The following is an 18,684-nucleotide window of genomic DNA, read 5'->3' on the forward strand; positions in this document are numbered from 1 at the left end:
CAGACACCCAATTCTTAGATTAGCACTTTGTCTACCAACGAAACATAAAATGAATGCCCCAAAATTCAAAAAAATTCGACAGAGTCTCCTCTGTATTTTCGACATTTCATAAATATAAAACCTGTCATAACCTGAAAATCACAATAATATGTTTCTCATTGGTTAACCCAAATGGAGACTAAGGGCTAGAATGAAGTATTTGGGAACAATGCGAAGCGACTCTTACAAAAGAAAAACAAAATCTAAACTACTAAAATACAACAAGCATACTCATTTAGTCATGATAAACAGGATCAATAAGATCCACCTTTTGCACATCCTTATTAGCAAAACCATCAAGATATGGTTTCAAGCGTTCACCATTAATCTTAAACACACGACCACCCGTAGGATCCTCTATCTCAACAGCACCATAAGGAAAAACAGTTTTAACAATGAAAGGACCAATCCACCTAGAATGTAACTTATCAGGAAAAAGACGCAAACGAGAATTATATAGCAAAACTTTTTTATTAGGTTCAAAAGACTTGCGAAGAATAGATTTATCATGAAAAATCTTAGTCCGCTCTTTGTAAATTTTGGCATTCTCATATGCCTCATTCCTTAACTTAGCTAACTCATTCAATTGGAGCTTATGTTGTGAACCTGCTCTACACATGTCAAAGTTAAAAGTTTTAATGGCCCAAAAAGCACGATGTTCTAATTCCACAGGCAAATGGCATGCCTTCCCAAACACAAGCCTATAAGGAGACATACCAATGGGAGTCTTATAAGCAGTCCTATAAGCCCAAAGGGAATCATTAAGACGTTGAGACCAATTCTTACGGTCAGGTCGTACCGTCTTTTCTAAAATCCATTTAATTTCCCTATTAGATACTTCAACTTGGCCACTAGTTTGGGGATGGTATAGGGTAGCAAGTTTATGAGTAATAGAGTACTTTTTCATTAAAGATTCAAACGCACGATTTGTAAAATGAGTACCATTATCACTTATAATTGCACGAGGAGTACCAAAATGAGAAAATATATTATATTTCATAAAGTTAACTACAACCTTGTGATCATTTGTTTTACATGGCACCGCCTCAATCCATTTAGAAACATAATCTACCGCGACGAGGATATAAAGATAGCCAAAGGAAAGAGGAAAAGGACCCATGAACTCTATACCCCACACTAGGGGTGGGCAATGGGCCGGGTCGGGCTAGCCCGGCCCTAAACATTTAAAGCCCTTCAGATATTAGGGTCGGGTCGGCCCGGCCCTAAAGTCAGTATCGGGCCGGGTTGGGCCGGGTCACAAGTCTAAATCTCAAGCCCTGACCCTGACCCTAGCCCTCTTTAAAGGCTTTAGGGTCGGGCTTTAGGGCCGGGCCTATATATTTTCTTTTTTTTTACTACATCAGTTTTAAAACTCATTTATATTACAAAAATGTACAATAATCTACAAACTCAAAGTCCAACCAATCTAGTAATAATCCTCAGATAAGTCCAAAATTTAAAATGCACATCCACAATCTAATGAACTCAAGTACATCGAGAGTTCGGAATTTGTTCTTCCTTGTACTCAAACCTCACTAAAATTACATTTAACATTGAAATACATAGACAAATAATTATATTATCATTTTAAAGGAAGAAGTAATAGATATAAAGAAGAAACATAATAGTTTTGGTTAAGGGTCATAGAAGTTGTTAAACTATTTGTAATATCATAAATTATTTCTATAATAGATTCAAACAAATATAATATTACCTTTCTTCTAATTTAAAAGTGATTCAAGCTTTGTATATGGAAATGAAAATATTGGCTTTTGAACAAGTGATGGAGAAAGGTTTGAGATTATAAATGTCATTTTTCTGATAAAGGGTGTTTTTTGGTTTCTATGTTACAAATGTCTGCTCTGTATTTTGCTTTAATGGTGTGGAAGGAAACCTTTAGTTTTAGACTTGGCTTGGATGTGAATAAAAATATAATTTATAAGAAATAAGTGAGAAAAGAAATTGAGAATAATAAGTTATGGACTTTGACTTGATGATCAAAGGAATAAAGTCTTATTTTTTATTAGGCTAGTGCTCATTGTTCTTCATGGCTGCTAAGTTGACAAGTTTTTGTTATATAAAACAAGTTATTGGAAGTACCCTTGGGTGTAAGTGATAAATTACAAAGGACAATGTTATTTTAATTGAAAATATTTAACAAAGAGTTGGACAATTATGGTATGTGTATTTATAGTGAAAGTATGAAACAGGGCCGGTTAGGGCTTGGTTAGGGTCGGGCCTATGTTTTAGAATCTTAGCCCTAGCCCTGCCCTAGAAAGCATTCTAAGGCCGGGCCGGCCCGGCCCTAAACTCTGTGAGAGCTTTAGTTGTGAGGGCTTTATAGGGCTTAGGGTCGGGTCGGTCAGGGCCGGGTTAGGGTCGTTAGGGCCAAATTCCCACCCCTATCCCACACATCAAAAAGCTCAACAACCAAAATAGGGGAAAGAGGCATCATGTTCCTATGGGAAATATTACCCGTACGCTAGCATCGATCACATCCTAAACAAAACTCATGTGCATCTCTAAAGAGAGTAGGCCAATAAAAACCACACTGCAAAACCTTAGCAGCCGTCTTCTTAGGACCAAAGTGACCACCACATGCATGGTCATGGCAAAAGGAGAGAATACTACAAAACTCACTCTCGGGAACACATCTCCTAACAACTGATCGGGCATGACTTAAACAAGTATGGGTCATCCTTAAAAATATTTAACCTCAAAGAAGAAACTTAGATTTATCTTGTTTTCTCCAATGAGAAGGAAACTGACCTATAACAAGATAATTAACAATATCTGCATACCAAGGCAACTGGGAGACAACAAAAAGTTGCTCATCAGGGAAGGACTCATTCAAAGGCAAAAGAATAGTAGAAGACTCTACTATAAGCCTAGACAAGTGGTCAACGACCACGTTCTCTGTACCCTTTTTATCCCTAATCTCAATGTCAAACTATTGTAATAAGAGGACCCAACGAATAAGACGCGCTTTAGCATCCTTTTTAGAAAGAAGATACTTCAAAGCTGAATGATCAGTAAACACGACAACCTTAGACCCTATGAGATAAGACCTAAACTTGTCTAAAGCAAACACAACAGCTAACAATTCCTTCTCGGTTGTAGTGTAATTCATTTGGGCATCATTAAGAGTTCGACTCGTATAATAAATTACATGGGGCAACTTATCAAACCATTGACCTAAAACAGCCCCAATAGCATAGTCCGACGCATCACACATTAACTCAAAAGGTACATTCCAATCAGGTGGTTGTATGATAAGAGCGGTAGTCAATAAATGCTTAAGCTTCTCAAAAGCTTTCAAACAATCATCATCAAAGACAAAATCGACGTCCTTACCAAGTAAATTGCATAAGGGACGAGAAATCTTGCTAAAGTCCTTAATGAATCGCCTATAAAATCCAGCATGACCTAAAAAAGACCTAATATTTTTCACAGTCTTAAGTGGCGGAAGACTAGAAATGACATCAATCTTAGCCTTATCGACCTCAATTCCTTTAGTAGAAACAATATGACCAAGAACAATACCCTGTTGAACCATAAAATGACACTTCTCCCAATTCAACACAAGATTCTTCTCCTTGCACCTAATTAACACTAAATCCAAATGGTGCAAACCCTCATCAAAAGAATCACCAAATACGGAGAAATCATCCATAAACACCTCAAGAAACCTTTCTACCATGTCAAAAAAAAATGCTAAGCATGCATCTCTGGAAGGTACCAGGTGCATTACATAACCCAAATGGCATACGACGGTAGGCAAAAGTTCCAAAATGGACAAGTAAATGTAGTCTTTACTTGATCCTCAGGTGTAATACATATTTGGTAATAACCGTAATAACCATCGAGAAAGCAATAATACTTATGACCGGCTAACCGTTCAAGCATCTGATCAATAAGAGGAAGAGGAAAGTGATCTTTCCTAGGCTAGATTCAACTTACGATAGTCAATGCAAAAATGCCACCCAGTAGTCATACGGGTAGGAACTAACTCGCCATTCGCATTCTTAACTACCGTAATACCAGACTTCTTAGGGACAACCTGAACCGGATTCACCCATTGACTATCAGAGATGGGATAATGATACCCGCATCTAACAACTTGAGAACCTCGGCTCTCACTACCTATCTCATGTTAGGATTAAGCCGTCTTTGGAATTCACGGGTTGGTTTAGCATTCTCCTCTAGATGAATATGATGCATATAATCAGTGGGGCTTATCCCGTTAATATCAGTAATAGTCCACCCTAAAGCTGTCTTATGGTTTCTAAGAACCCTAAGCAATTTACTCTCTTGTTCACTATCAAGATTAGAAGCAAGGTCTCATCAGGCCCCAAAAAGACATATTTAAGAGTGTCAGGTAATGGTTTCAACTCAAGTTTAGGAAGACTCTCTATGGAAGGAACTGGTTTAGACTCAGAAGGAGAAAGAGGTTCTACCTTGGTTTTCCACTTATTAGTATCTACGATTGGGGTGGCATCAAGCAAAGCATTTACTTCACAAATAGACTTATCCACATCAAAATCACCACCAAAGTGAGTTAAACAAGACTCAAGAGGGTCATCTGAATAACTTTCCAAGAAAGTCTTGTGAACCACACTGTCAATACACTACACCAGAATTGTTGATTAAGGACGACCCTATAAGACTAATTCTACCGTCCTTAATTAACTACTTGTATTCCCGTCGTACATCCTTCAAAACCCGTCGCAAGTACAAAGTGTAGGACTCTTCAAAGATTTGGTACGAAAATACCTGTCTTAATAAAAAACACGAAACTCAACGTCTTAAACTTCAGCACTTTCTGTCGCAACCTAAAATACCCTTTTCTTTGGTCCCGTGATTTGCTTCACTTCAACCTAAAAACTCATCTTCTTCTGATGAAGCCGCCCAATAATCCCTTGATTTGGGTGAAGAAGTATTCTTCTCTCATGGGGATCCATTTGGAATAGAAGAATCATTTTAAAACCCTTAATTTTTCTCTATCATCCAATACTTACTCAAAACCTAAACCCTAACTCATCCCATCTTCTTCTCACCAAACCCTCTTCTCAAGAGATCGTTTTTTGTTTGGTGGTGGTGCGTTCAGAATCTTAAGGAGACATGGTGCTGTGAATGCTTTCTCAAATGTAATTTTTGTCTCTCCTAGTTTTTCAATTTTGATTATTTTCTCATTTCTTTGTTATTTTATTTTTGTGTTTTACAATAGGGTATTTCTTCTTCCTGTTTTGTGTTTACCAAAGGATTACTAATACATATTTTTATTTGTTTTTTGTTTCAGTGTTGCTTGTTGTATTGTAGGTGTTTTGACACTTTTTCTCTGCCGCTTCTTGCTAAGACCACTTATGTTTTGAAAATGTTCTTATGCCATGTCAGTTGTTAAATGATTGGTATTTTTACTAGGAATAATTGTTTGTTAATGTTAACTAAATAAAGTATTGATTTTTATGTTATATCTAGTTGGGCATGTGTGTTTATGGATTCTGTAACATGGGGCTCAATTGTTATTAGCATTTGAAAGACTTTGAATGTATGATTAGTGAGGCTTTGTCAGCTATATATGGATTGTTCATAGAGATATTAGGGAAAATATAGCCTTGAATAATTAACAAACTTCGTCTGCTCATTTGGTGATTTTTCTAAAGTCATCTCAATTTGGAGCACCTCAAGGTCATAACTATATAACTGCCTCTCATTTTTAAGTCGTTATTTGTTTATTTAGTTTTCTCATTTATTTACTTTTTCTTTTACAATACTTATAACTTCTAGTACTATATAACTACTTATTTTTTATTCCATGCATCTCATTATAATACAGTGATGCTACAGGTCTTTATACTGCCATGTGCTACTGGTAATTATAACACCATGATGCTACATGTAATTATAACACCATGTGATGCTACAGGTCATATGTGCCCTAGGAGTAAGCTTTTTAAAGATATAATATTACTGTAGAGGTCTTCCTAACTCCAACTTGCTTGTGGAGATATAGAAAACTTAAGAGTAAATTAGGTCTTCGTATTTGCATTGTAATTAAGATTTGGTTACCTCGAACCATACTCTGTCCACCCCACATGCCAACTCGTAAAATATCTTACGAGCACACCGTGAAATTGGGTTGTATAGTATTTGTATTGGTGATGATTTTGATCCTGATTCAAATTGGCCTATTGTACTTCTTTGGAATTTATGTAGTAATTATTTGGTTAAATATCTTACAGAGTCATTGATAGTAAAGTATTGTATTATCTTTGAGTACATATTCTCTGTATTCTCAATATATTTATGTTCCTTTTTTCCATTTGCCAGAATGTCATTATCCTTTGCTATTTTGGAGCAACTTCCCAACCGATTTCATAATGTGAGGAATTTGAAATTGACTAGATTGAACATTCATCATGCTGTTGCCACAGCAAAGATCTCTCCTAATGCCGAAAGGGTCGTCTGGTAATTGGCTGAGGTACTCTCCAAACACTTTGGTATAATTTAGAATATTAGTAAAAGTGAAAACTTAACACTACTATGTCTCGAGGACTACTATATCCACATGCACGATCCAATTTGTCCATACTTAAGAAGTTTGTTTATTTTTCAAGTGTTTCATTTATATCATGAAGCTATGATTGATTAAGTAAACAAAAAGTAATAAGAAATAAATGAAACTGCTCTAGTGTAATTTTTAAATTCTTTTTATTAGAAGTGTCCATTATACACAAGTTTTTAATTATTGACACTATAGTGTCCATATATATACCAATTTTATGAGTTGCCACTAGTGTGGGTCTATCATCTTTAGCACGTCTTTGGCCTTGTAGACACTAGTATCTATATCTGTTTTTAGCTTGTTGTGTGTGTCAGACACTAGTGTCGGTTACATAGCGCCACACATGTGTGTCTGTTTTTATCTGTTTTCGCCACATGTTGTATGGGAGGGGGTATGGAAACTTGATTTCTCTATCATATCATTTTTATTATTCCTTGTTGTAATTAGTTTCACATTAGATGTACATTAGTTGATTAGTTTAATGCTTATGCAAAATTGAAGGAGAGACCGCTTTTTAAAGCTATTTGACTTGTTGGTTTGGTGAGTACACCTATGCATGTGCATAGTCCATTTATGTACATGTGTGTAATTGAAGATATAACAAGGCTCAATTCAAAATCTGGTGAGGTTTCCCTTGTCTTGGATTTTCTAGTTTAAACTTGATAATTTTAGTGCCTTAGTTCAAGTTTGCTTTTCTGTTCAACATTACATACTTCTTTTTTTGTTTTCAAGCTTTTGAATGGGTCGCTATAATAGGATCTTATTGTGTACTTTGAGGATAATTGGCTTTGCATTTAATTTGGAATTACGTGGGGCTGGGGTATTGTGGGATTATAAGAAGATCAGGTGATATCTTTATGGGTTGATGCATCTGAAAACAAACTAGTTTTTTTTTTTACTTTATCCCATTGAATAGCTAAAGATTTAGGGGGCTTTTCATTGATGGTTTCTTCTTCTTCTTTATGTAATTAGTACCAAGGTGGAATTCAAACATCAAGGGAGTTGTATTGCTAAAGTTTTAATTGAAGAAGAAAAGAAAAGTCAAGTTGATTATTGGCAGATTTGAAATTGATTTCAATTAGACTTGATTCAGGTGAGTTGATTCTCATGTTTTCTCTGCTAAAATTGATTTGGGATTGATATGTTTCTAAAAGTTAGAAACTTGGGTTTGTAGAGTTTGAAATTATGACAAATAGGATAACTTAGTTTTGTTTGTCTTTCCTTTTGTGGTCTATTGTGCTGACTTGTGTGGATTTATGTGTAGGAACTAGGTTTTGAGGTTCAAATAGAAGTTGTAGAATTCTTACTTAACTTTGATATCCAATTGGATTTGTTTCAATCCAATATATATATTAAAAGATACAACTGTTTTAGCACAGCTATGTTAACTAGGATTTTCCAGCTCATGTTCTATGTTTAGTCAGCTTCCTTAAAATATTTATGTGGAATTTGCTTGATTGGTCTGAACAGAATCTGTAGACTTTCGAGTGCAGTTTTATATCCATTTTGGTTTGTTCCATTCTAAGTTATATAGTGATAGTTATGACTGTTTTACTTCAGAGTGATGAATTAGTTCTTGTGCTGCTGACAGTTCAGCAAGTTCTGTCAACGTCTGTGATTTTCTGAATAAAATTTAGCTTTCAAGGTCTGAAGGTAAGTTGTAGTTCTGTGAGTCTAGTTTCAAACCCAATTGGATTTGTCTCTTTCCAAGCTATATTGAGAAATATACGTCTGTTTTCGTTCAGGGTGGTTGATGAGAAATTTTCTGATTATGTAGCATGTTTAATTGTGTTGTGGATTTTTAGGTATTAGTTTGTAAAGTTATTATTTATGTGAACATATTTATTAGTTTCTTATGTGTCGAAACTAATTGGCCTCTTTGACGAGGGAACTATAAGATGGTTGAGTTTGAGTTTTCATTACTATTGGGCGGGGGATCATCTCACGAGTCATGTCTTTGTTGGTTGTGCTTTAAAGCATGCAACATCAAATTAAATTGACCTGATTTTGACCAAAACAACCGACAAAGACTATGTAGAATTATAGAACAAAAAGCAAAGAAGAAACCACCTTGAAAATTCAGATCCTCCAGTTACCACCACAACAATTCACGCTTCAAAAATTCTCGATGGCTTTTGAAGAGCATCTTTGTTGGTTTTGTCAAGGTGGCTTTCTATTGTTTTAGAATTTTTTTGAATCTTTTTTGGTGTTTGATGTTAAAATTGTAACTCTACTTGTGATTTTATAGATGGACCGGGATGGTATATTTTTAATATCGAGCTTTGGAAGGATTGGGTGGTGGATTTTTTTGTTTGGTGTTAGGAACTCGTGTTGTTGTGTGCAAAAGAATGAACATGTATTGCAGTTTGACGATTTCTTTGTAATTGCTTATAAAATCTGTTCTTTTGTGTATTCTATATTATGCAATGGGTGGTGTTTGTTTATTTTCGGGTTATGGGTGGATTTGGTTGTAGAATTTCCGATTCCTTTTATTTTCAGCTAGGTAAGCGGGAGATTTGTATTAAAAATAAATGAAGGTAGAGTTTACATAGTTTGTTACCAAAAGGTAGGATAGTGTATCCTCCTCATGGCTTTTGCCAAACCTAAGTACTATAGGGGCCTCCCATTTATTTATCCATGGGTATGGCCCGCTGCCGTAACCTCCGCCTTGACCTCCACGATTTGGGTTGTACCCTCCACCAGGATTCCCCCCCTGTGGGTATCTACTTGGCCTCCGGATGGTCGAGGCTTTCCGTAGTGGTGGCTAGGTCCCGCAACCACCGGAGGCTGTGAGTGCATTGGCTGGTTAGGTCCAGGTCGGAGCTATCGTCGCTTTGTCCAAACCTGTTGAATGGGAGGCCACGATGTTGCTTGTGGATGCCGTAGCTTCAATAAACTTTGCAGCTTCTTCATGTTGACTGCTGTTGGCTTCTTCTTTGTCCGGAACTTCGTGGAGACGATTCATACTTTGGTAAACTCTTAGGGTCGCAAAGGCAAAAGGTCATCCGAAATACTCGCGTGAAGTGCATCCTTAGCGTGATATCCTCCGCGATGGATCAAGAGTCAACATTCTCTCCAAGAACTCCAAGGCATGGCGGTCAAAATGTTTGTAGGTTTCACGACACGCCTCTTCATTGGTCTCGATGGCTTGAAATTGTTGTACCAAGGAATCTTTGAAACCCCCGTTTAACCTCATCCGGGCGCCACAAACTCAAAAATCTTGTTTAATTGCTCGCTCATTTTTCCCGAGGCGGGATTGGCTTTCCATGAAGAAGCTCCGCGAAATATACAACCGATGACCACATGTCAACTTTCTTGGGACCATACTTTGTGGTTCCCAAAGAACAGCTCGGAGGCCTCGTACCCACGGGGTAATAACACGATTTGTTAGATTGCCATTGTGATCGTTGGAGAATGACCTAGCAAGGCCAAAATCAGCAAGTTTCAGGTTGCCCTCGTGTGTCTTTGGTAACACTACTTCTTTCTTCGCCTGCCGGTGTCTTTCTTTGCCATGGACTTCTCTCACTCATGGTGCCTTTAAAACTGATGGCGTGTCGCTTTGCCATGGACTGGCGGGTGCTTTCGCCAAGCACGGTGGTAGTGTATTTCGGTTGGTGATTCACCACGAAAGAACAAAAAAATGTGCAAAGGTGATGAAGATAGGAATTTCAAATTGTTTTTTCATTATGTTTTTATTCTTCTTTGTATACTTTGAAAGCCTAGTTGTTGGCAATCATAAGCTTGAAGATATTGTAAATTGGAAATTATCAATGTATATATCAATTTTTGAAATGTGTTGTTTTAATATGTTGTTTTACTAATTGATTTTATCATCTGAGAAACCTTAAATCAGGGGGGGGAAAAATAGATTCTACAAAAAAATATATATATATTAAAAAAATTACCTTAAACTTGTACGACGGAAATGCATGTCCTAAACTAAGGACCCAAATTTACGACGGTTAGTAGAGTTCCAGTTTTGAAAACATGTAGTTGCATTGGAAAACAAATATACGACGGTTTTGAGAGTCCTATATTTAACGACGGCATAAACTGTCTCAAGTCCGTCGCAGTTCTAATTCAACTTACTACACTCATTTCCGTCGTTAATATTAACGATAGGGCTATTCGCGACGGAGTCTGGGACACTATTTTCCGTCGTAAATCTCGATTTAGGACGGATTTAACCGTCGTTTTTGGCCATTTCTGGTGTAGTGATAAGATTAACATCCCAAAGATCATCAGGTTCAGGAGGTTGTTGACTCACATTAAACACATTAAGTTCTGTAGTCATATTACCAAAAGAAAGCTTCAACACTCCATTACGACAGTTAATGATAACATTGGATGTGGCCAAAATGGACGACCTAAGATGATAATATGGTGTTTAAGATCTTGAACAGGTTGTATTTCTAGAACAATAAAATCAACTGGGAAATAAAATTTATCAACTTGAATCAAAACATCTTCAACAATACCACGTGGAACCCTGACAGACCTATTCGCCAGTTGAAGTGTAATCAGCAGAGGTTTCAATTTACCAAGACCAAGTAAAATAAACTGAATAAGGTAACAAATTAACACTAGCCCCCAAATCAAGTAATGCCTTCTCAATCATATGATCACCTATAACACAGGATATAGTAGGGCATCCTGGATCTCTAAACTTAGGTGGAGTGCGGTTTTGAATAATCGAACTCACTTGCTCAGTAAGGAAAGCTTTCTTATGCACGTTTAACTTACGTTTTTGCTTACACATATCCTTAAGAAACTTGGCATAAGAAGGAACTTGTTTTATAACATCAAGTAACGAAATATTAATATGAACTTGCTTAAACATCTCCATTATCTCATTAAAAGTATTTCCTTTCTTAGCTTGAACTAACCTCTCAGGAAAAGGGGCTTTTGGTATATAAGATGGTACATGACTAGACTCCAAAGACGTAGGGGGCTCTAAGCACTTCTTAGAAGCATCACGACTATTCGAACCACTTACATCACTCTTCTCGCCCTCACACTCTATAGGATCAGATCTGACCTCAACATCCCTAGGCATCTCAACCCTATTATCAATATGTTTACCAATTCTAAGAATGGTAATAGACTTAGCTTGCTCCTGGTGGTGCTCTTGGCTCAAGTTAGAGCCTATTTTGTACTGTCCCTTTGGATTAGCACTGGTTGACTAGGAAACCTACCCTTGTCCCTTTCATTCAAAGTATTAGCAATTTGACCTATGGTGACTTCAATCTTCCTAATGGCTTGAGCATTATCTTGAGTAGCGGTTTGAACCGCATAAACCTGTTGGGTTGTTTCCTGGAATTTCACGGTGTTTTGTGATAATTGAGCAATGGCTTCTTCTATAGGTGAAAGTTTAGGTGGTTGAGGTGCATACTATAGTATTGGGTTTGAGTTACCCACGGGGCTTCCCTGATGTATACCCTTAGACCAAGACAAATTGGGGTGGTTACGCCACCCTGGATTATACGTGTTAGAAAAAGGATTATTGCCTGGTTTTTGGTATGAATTAAAAGCATTGACTTGTACAGTAATGCCAGGGCAATTATCTATAACGTGATCAAGACTATCACACAAAACACAACCAGGGGCCTCGATATTGTTAACCGAAGCTGGAGACTTTGTCTCTTTTTCTAGCTCGAGGACTTCAACTCTTCTAATTAAAGCGGCCATCCTAGCGTTCGTGTCAAATTCCTTGTCAATGTGGAACAAACCATTCTGTGTAGTGTTACTAGCCACCTTCTTAGGCTCACGGCTAGTTTCCCATTGCTGAACCTTTTCAGAGACTTCTTCTAAAAAGGTCCATGCTTCATCTACAGTCTTATCACAGAAATCTTCAGTACTCATGGTCTCAATCATAGCCTTAGAATTAAAATCAAGACTCTCATAGAGAATCTGGACTATCCTACCTTTCTCTAGGCCATGGTTAGGACACTGCAAGAGCATGTCCTTAAATCTCTCCATACACTTCCATAATGACTCTCCATCATTTTGGCAAAACGATGATAGACTTTTTCTAAAAGCAGTCGCCTTATGATTAGGGAAAAAGTTTTTTTAAAAACACAATGCACAATTTTTCCCAACCCGTTATGGAATTCGATGGAAGAGTGTGAAACCAACTCTTCGCTTTCTCCTTAAGAGAAAATGGGAATAGTTTCAACTTTATAGCCTCATCGCTAAACTGTTGAAGTTTAACAGTCTCACAAATATCTTCAAATTCCCTTACATGAAGATATGGATCTTCCTCATCAGTCCCCCTAAACTTAGGAAGTAGCCCAAGTAGATTGGGTTTTAACTTAAAGTGATTAGCATTGGTCGGCGGGGGAACGATGCAAGATGGTCGAGTAATCCTAGTAGGATATATGAATTCCTTAATGGACCTAGGTACTTGGGCAACAACGTCATTATTATTGTCAGCCATGTCAGCAAAAATTGGTGTATTGCCGACAAAGGTTATGGGTATCTCTAACTCGGCGAGATTTCTAATCTTCCTATAGAGTGTCTGTTCAATTTCTGAATCAAATGGTGCTAACTCTAGATTATCGGATCGAGTCTCAATCATAAACCACTTCTAAAACCTAAGACTCTAATAAATGATGCAAACGATGCTCACACAAACAATACCAAACAAATATTTCAACCCAGATTGAATTTTAAATATTGTTTAATATATTTGCTCCTAAACCCAAATAACACGATTCCCAGTTCTTGTGCAAAAGCACCGTCACTCGATCCAAGTGTAAAAAGGGCTTTCCAAGTAAGCGGGCTAAAACCTGTCCTAATGCAAGATGTCTAAGGCTGGTCAATGTGATTTAACCTTCCTAAATGCAAGAAACAATAAAACAAACAAAACACACGAAACAAACAAAATTCAACCCCACAAAGGAAAGAGACGTACTTCCGGCGTGAGCCTTCGAGGGCTACTTGCGACGCCGAGTCACGACAAGCAAGCAACTTCACGAAGTTCACAACAAAATCACGACTATCAACCTTGTAAGAAGAAATCTTTGCTTACTGCCTGCGAAAATCAAAATTAGACACAAAAACTAAGAAATAATAAAACTACGACTAAATTTAAACTACGAATCACAATAAATAAAACTTTAAAACTCAATTGTACCACTGCAATCCCCGGCAGCGGCGCCAAAAACTTGATAGGAATTTAACCGGCCTTAATAAATAGACTAATAAAACCCTACTTTAATCATAATAAAACTCGCAAGCGTACAAGGTCTATTGTAATAAGGGCGTAAGAACAAGGTCTATCCCACAGGGATTGCTGTTTAGGGACAATTGAATACTAAAATATTACCTAACCTAATTCGAACAATATTTGTTGATTTGAATTGATTACTACTAAAACTATTTTACTTAACTACGGTCTAAAACGGAGATATACTAAATAATTGGGTTTCTGTTACGTGGTGAGAATACTAGGACTATGACTCCATCTTAAACCATTGTTTGTATTTGTATGATTGGATTCTCTATTTCAGTTTTTATCACGGCGGCATTGGCAATGAGTATTGATTTGCCGTCTCGATGATATGAACGTGGTAACTCTTAATCGATAAGTGTCTCCTAACAGTTCAACACTAAGGTCAAGGTCACATAAATATTCGCCTTCTTACAAAGGCCGCGAATAGTACACAATCTGGACTTAAACAAGTAAAACGTGTTTAACTAATAACAAAAAAGTGACCAAACAATATCGCATGCATCACATACCATATGAAAGACTAAACCTTTTGCTAATTAATCATGAACAGTGAAGAGTTTATATAAAAATGAAGTATACTGAAAATCAGAGAACCAATAATCCCAAACACAAACAACCAGTTCCAGACTTCGTCTGTCCTAGTCTAGAGTTAGCTACGCATGGTATTTCGAACAACCAGAATAGAAGAAAATAAAGTCATCAGTAAAACCGATATCTTGATGTGTTCGTCTGGTTTCGTCCTCGTCTGTTCTCGATCTCGATCTTAGAAGCGACTCGATTTTCGGTGTTCTTCTTCTCGAGCTCCCACTCCCTTTTCCTCGGTATTTATCCCTTTTGCAATCATTAGAATAGAATTAGGAGTTTCCCTTTCGGTCTCGAGATTTTCGGGATTCACCAAATTGGAAAGAGACGTGCTGGGGGTTTGTTTTGGTTTTGATTTATTAACGGAAATACTGGAATTGGAAATGCTTATATGATCTGGTGGTTTAGTCTGTATGGAAGGAATGATTGATGGGTTATGATGGTGTGGGGTTTGATTGGTTTGGTTGATTGGTTCGATTTGGTCGCGGGAATATGAGAGAAACTTTGCTCCTATTCATGAGAAAGAAAGGGTGGATACTAATAAGGTGCTTTAAGATGGACGGTGAATGGTATGGCCATTAGTTAGTTGTGTGGGCTTTGCTATTAGTTGGGCTTTGGTGTTTGGCCTTTGGTCACTTGGGTGCACTAAGCTCATGGGTCATTTACCTTTTATTCCTTTGTTGCTTAGTTGGGCCCAAGATAACAAGGTTCAAACCAATAACCCAAACCATAGCCGATCCATATCAAACAAAGACAATGTATTCGCCAATACTTGCACCTGTTGAACTGAAGAATCTAAGGCAACCAAATCCTGAACTCCCGTACTGACCATTCCGATTCCTGCCAATATCGACACTATTAATCAAGTCCGCTTCAATTCCTACAAAATCACCGAAAACACACTAATTAAGTCAACGAATAAATTAAACAGACTAACTGATATAAAATTGGGTGTAAATAATGTAACATTTACGTGCTTATCATTTAAGAAGGAAGGAAATAGATATTCAAAAAGAACAAGTCTGAGATAATAGGGTCTTCATATTACGTAACTAGAGAAACCCTTGTTCTTTTGCTTCTACACTTTGTTTTCATCCTTAGCCTTTTTATTTTGGTTTTTTGACTCCTTTTATTCTATATTTGGAGTTTTTATTTTGTTTTTATTTTTAATTTTCTTTTCTTTTCTTTGGATGGAAACTTATTTTCTTTTTCTTTTCTGAAGCAACTAACTAATTTTTGTTTACACATGTTTTCCCTTTCTCTTTTCTTCACTCATCCTATTCTCAAACTTATTCTATAATGGGTAGGTTGATTTTTTATTTTGTTTTGTTTTGTAACAGGGTAAAAAATTTGCGGTTTATGAAAGGCTAAAGAAAGGCTCAAAGAGGCGACTAGCGGAAAATAATTCATAGGTTTGAATTTCTGGCTATATCGATCCAAAGAGGGCCTAAATTCTCGCTTAGGATATAGTATAGTGATCAAGTAAGTGGACGTGTGATTTCTCTATTTGGATTTTACTTCTCCCTTGTGTCATTCTCAAATGTTTCACTCATAGAAGACTTTAAGCTATATTTTCACAGGATTTGTAGAATAAGTACTCTAGCCTAGATTTCAGAAACTTACTGCTAAACAATCATAGATACTCATGTAATATAGTTATAGATAGATGCAGAGATTATTACCTACATATTAACCTAAGTTTCTAAAAAGTATTCTCATGTAAAAGCTACGTGAGACTTCTAGATTATTGAGAGCATAGAGAAAGAAAACAATACAAATATTCCTAGGTGTATAACATAAACTTTTTATTTATATTTTTTTAAATTTTTTGAATTTTTTATTAGAAAATAAATGCATATTGTACATATCTATATCCTAACAGATGCCTTAATTACACGTGTTTCTATTGCCCCCCCCAAACAAGAAACATGCTTTGTCCTCAAAGTATTGAAATAAAAAAGGTAGAAAAATATCATGGAAACGCGTGAAATTTTGGAACATCTGTAAAACAAGATTAAAACATACTAATATAGAAAAAAAGAAAAACAGACGCAACTCTATAGGAGTTCCACCCGTTATGGGGTTAACAAGATTAAACTTGCTTGGGACATAAGCAGACACTAATTGAAACTAAAAACTTACCTTATCTCCCGCGTTTAAGTGTCATCCTCATCATCTTCTATAAAGAAATGAGGTTCCTTCGCATCCTGCCACGCCATGGTAACTTGTCAAGCTTCACGCCATTTATCATCTACAATCGCTAACCTGTTTAGTGCCACTTGGTCGGATGGGGTGTATGGGGCAACCCAATGAGGTTGCACCTGCCATCCCGGCCAAGTCATAGCACGGAAAGATCGAATAATACAATTGGTGGGTCTCACAATGTCGACCCCAACCCAATCCGTGAAACGGGCACAAAAAACAGAGAAGAAACATAGCATAATATGGCAAACTAAAACAGGCATAATATGGTACTTATGCCTCATACTCTGGGCTCGTGCTAAACTGGACATTAATGTCTTGGGAAGGTCATATAGCAGGCATCCCTCAGCTAGAGCAAGGAAAACGTCGCAAGTGGCGTCATTCGCAGAAGAAAAACCTCACTCCCCTAATATGTTTAGCATGATAAAAAACATGACTGTACCCACGTTAAGGGACAAGCTACCAAGGGCTACGTTATATGTCCCTTGGTCCTCTATACGAAAAATGTCGGCCCTATAATTCTCATGCAAAAGTGCATAGTTGTAGGCAGAGAAATTATCAACTATGTAGCCCCATGGGTCTTGAATCTCAGCAGGCATAGGAAGCTCAACAACAAAAGCCAACAAGAACTTGGTTATTTCCATTGTTTCGTCATCAATGTTGATGGAGAACACGTGTTCTCCATCCATCCAATAAAAAAATTTACAATGGTCATAAAAATATGAGGTAAGTGCAGGAGAGTAAAGTTCATCAAAACTTACCATTAAAAATTGTCATCCTGCTTGTATGATTACTTTGCGAAACCACGCACCATAGGTGTCACTTTGGAACAAGTCTTCAAAAGATTGTTCCGGTATGATACGAGGGGATGTCATCACCAGACTACTCTCTAGAACAGCTGCAACCGATCTTGGAACAATCCACAAAAATCAGAATTTTTTTTCGTGCCTACGGATGTCAGAGCGTGGGTGGCACTCCAATTTAGCCTGAGTAGGGCGCAGGTGCGCTTCGGTTATGTTCGAGTTCCAGGCACTTAGGCGCAGGGCGCGCTTACTTTTTGCCTAGGATAGGCGCAGGGTGCGCTCTGGTTATGTTTGAGTTCCAGGCACTTAAGAGCGGGTCGCGCTCAAATTTGGTCTTGTGAGGGAGCGGGGTGCGCTCAGGTCTAAATTGAGGAATAGGCGGTTCAAGCACAGGGTGCGCTCACTAAGGCGCAGGGCGTGCTCCGTATAGTTGTAGTGCTGAAGTGAAGAATAAAAGAGGAAAAATTGGGAGTGAAAGGTGAGAGATAAAAGTGAGATGTAGTGTGGGTTGTGAGTGTAGAATGAAAGAAGTTTATATAGGGTTTTAGTTTCTAAAACAAATCGACAAGTTGCCAAAAAGGTTTAAGGCAGTTGCCGGAAACAAAATATTTCCAAAACTTAAAACGGAAACAACCCATATTCATTATTCTAAAACAACCTTAATATCTTTAAGATTGACTTTAGAATAGTAACTTCCTAACTCTTTGAAATTTCATCCTATCACAAAATCTAATCATAGGCATGCCAATATCGGTAGCATTCTCAACAATCATCGTAAAACTACTTCTAAAAATTTGTGGATCATATAAAAATCATGCTAGAAGAAATAATACCACCCCCAAACAATTCGGGAAGGTGGGATTAACACAAAAATCAATCCATTATTTGAAAAGAACCACATTAAATTCAAATTCAAATTCAAATTAAGATTAGCTACCAAATTCAAATTTAGCTACTGAATTCAACCACTTAACATCCCAACTAATAAAAACAATAAAACAACTAAATAACATTGAAACAACAAATTTTTCTAAACAACTAGCCACGTGATGAAGATGGACCCTGAGATGGAGATTGGGCCTGGGATGAAGATGGGGCCTGAGATGAAGAAGGGCCCGAGCCATCCGTTCTTTTGCGATGATGCTCATGCCTCTCAAACTTATCTGAAACAGAACCACCCAGGGGTGGCATGCGTCGTAGAGTCTCTACTCGGAACAGGCGTTATGCATCTATTTCTGCCTTCATCTCTGTATGATGCA

At 37.3% G+C, this 18,684-nt stretch overlaps 1 pseudogene; it reads right to left on the reverse strand.

Moving 5' to 3' along the window:
- Positions 1-274: 274 nt before the first annotated feature.
- On the reverse strand, positions 275-4,260 carry LOC147486539 (uncharacterized; annotated as a pseudogene).
- Between the last annotated feature and the right edge of the window lie 14,424 nt (positions 4,261-18,684).

The sequence above is a fragment of the Coptis chinensis genome, chromosome 7 (assembly GCF_015680905.1).
Source record: "Coptis chinensis isolate HL-2020 chromosome 7, ASM1568090v1, whole genome shotgun sequence".
In the NCBI taxonomy this organism is placed as follows: Eukaryota; Viridiplantae; Streptophyta; class Magnoliopsida; order Ranunculales; family Ranunculaceae; genus Coptis; species Coptis chinensis.